Raw genomic sequence first — 2538 nt, 5'->3', positions numbered from 1 at the left:
GTGATCTCATACTAGGTGGCATAAGTGAATCCTCTATGCATTTATAGAGTCATTTATTAATTGTCTCTTTAGTTAGAAGGGCTTGTTTTGGAACCTAAATTTTGTATCTAACACATGCAGATGTCTCTCAAACAAAATCCATTTTAATCGATTATAGCTGGGGATCTTCCTACTAGCAAAATGTATTTTTTTTAAAAATAATTAAGAGAGCCATCATAAAGTAATTTGACATCGGGATTTATGTAGCATGACCTTATAATTCAACATTTAGGTGGTGCAAAACCAAACCTATTTTGGCAATTACAAAGAAGGCAATGCCTCATGCATGTTCTTGAGCTATGAAGTGAGTTGTTTCTATTATTTGGTAATTGGAAAAAGAGGCTTATTCTTTAATGTGAAGCCATGCATTTCTTATGGTTTAAGATTTAAGCCAAAAAACCTACTAGATTGATGCTATTTTCAACTAGAAGAGACCTTTAGTTGACAGCCTATACATAGAAGCAATGTGATTATTCTTTGGTGATCGTGAGCATGATAGGACCAAAGCTTTGACAATAAATGATCTTAAGCTAGTAAATACGAATATTTGGAGCCAAGTGCGGTGATGGCCTAAATCACTAATACATGGGGTGGAATTCTCTTAATATATCCTACTTCACATGGGTAAGGGAAGTCAAAAACCCATAGACAAGGGAGATGCCCCTTACACTACATCGAGGGTGTTGACCTATCAGATCCATGCAATAAAAATGAAGGTCCTACCTTTTAAAAAAATTAAGTCTTTTGTTAAAAGCTCTCTTGGTCGCTTATCCTATACTAGGATGATGTCATTTAAGGAGGCAAAAGTGCTCAAATTCTCCATTGTATATAGGCTATTCAAACATTTGCCTCTCAAGTAATAATCTCAAATGGAATGGAATCTTGGACTTGTGAGCTACAAGCATGATGTGTGCAAAAAGAAAATTCATGTACCATGCCCAAAAAGTCCTTAAAGAAAGGCATTGTTAAGGCCAACTAAGCAATACTAGTTTGAAACTTTGATTTCAAAAAATATAAAATAAATCATTGATATTAGCAATGGCACCTATAATAACCGAGGGTATGCACTAGGGTACTCCAATGACAAAACTTTCCTAAGCTTCTTGAATACTATCTTAAAACTAGGCCTCTTGGTCCCAAGTGTTATTCCCTTCAGAATACAATCGCACTTTATTAACTAAAACTCGAGAGAACAAAATAGGGCAAGAGAGAAATCGAGACGAGTGGGCATGACAAGGGAATGGAGACAATCTCCTCCCATGCATGAGTGAGTACTTACCTCATGCATGTATTTATGGATTTGTATTTCTTAGCCTTTGTACTTAAAAATTATGAAAGACATCCTTTTGGGTTTTAATGCTTTCCTTGGATAAATGACATACTTTTGTCTAATAAAGTTTAACCTATCTAATACATTAAGCTTACAAAAATAATTGTCTTGCCCTTAGTCTATAATATAAAGGTCATAGCAATAATAGACAATTCGATAATAAGCACATAGATAAATGCACACACGATAGTAGCACCCAAAATAATAGCGATCCTGCACACTAAAATGTGCTCCTTTGATAAATATAAAAATTAATTGCATTTGCATACTTCGTCCAATAATTTGCTCATTAGAAAAACAAAACACCTTAATTCCTTGCCATCAATTTGCCAGGCCTAATGTGACCAATGTTACACATGGTGCCATGTGTAACAAGGCGTTATTATGCGGTGAATAGATAAATCAAAATCTACAAAATACAAAAATAAATCACACCTTATTTTTAAAATATGAAGATTTTGTTTTTTATATTTGCAATTCACTTTACAATAAACCTCTGTTTTTCTTGAACATTGGGTTTAATATACAACGATTTGCAAAGATGTTATTACAATTTTCAACCTTATCAAATTATGGTTCAGAAATGGCAAACTTATACAACTGGATTCAAAAAAACACCCAAATTTTGAGTTAAAAGTCTTTGTTTCTGCTATCAAAATTGACTTTCATGAACATTGTTATGGTCATCTCTCTTCACAAAGTATGGTACTAGGGCGACAGGGGAAAGATGGATGAAGGAACTTGGAGATTTTGACAGGTAATTGAACTAGTTACCTTAAGAGCTATTTGGTGCTTTAGGATTAAGAATTGCTAAACTATCAATCATAAAGAGGAAATTCATGACTCTTTTATGGGGAACTTGGTGTTAAAGTTAATTAATTATTTTGTTACTATAATTCGATAAAAAAAACCCCTCCGAAACCTTGACTCAGAGGTTTTGGTATCTGCTACCAAAATTGCTTTTTGTGAATTGATTGAGCCTTGGTTTCTCATGAACGTTGTGCCGCGGAGGTGTGCTTGCTCCGCCCACACGAGCGAGTGTTCTTCTAGAAGGGTGGGACCTTAATACACTTAGCAAAATTGGAATAAGTTGCCGTGAGACAATAGAAGAGGGAGGGCTTGTGAAGTCTAAGTGGGCCGATGTAAAAGAAGGTTCGGTGCCTTGTCAC

This window comes from Lygodium microphyllum, chromosome 27 (genome assembly GCF_053477565.2).
Source record: "Lygodium microphyllum isolate KBCC chromosome 27, Lygodium_microphyllum_v1.1.10, whole genome shotgun sequence".
Classification (NCBI taxonomy): Eukaryota; Viridiplantae; Streptophyta; class Polypodiopsida; order Schizaeales; family Lygodiaceae; genus Lygodium; species Lygodium microphyllum.
The sequence above is the reverse complement of the archived record's forward strand: the minus strand, read 5'-3'. Positions refer to the sequence as shown.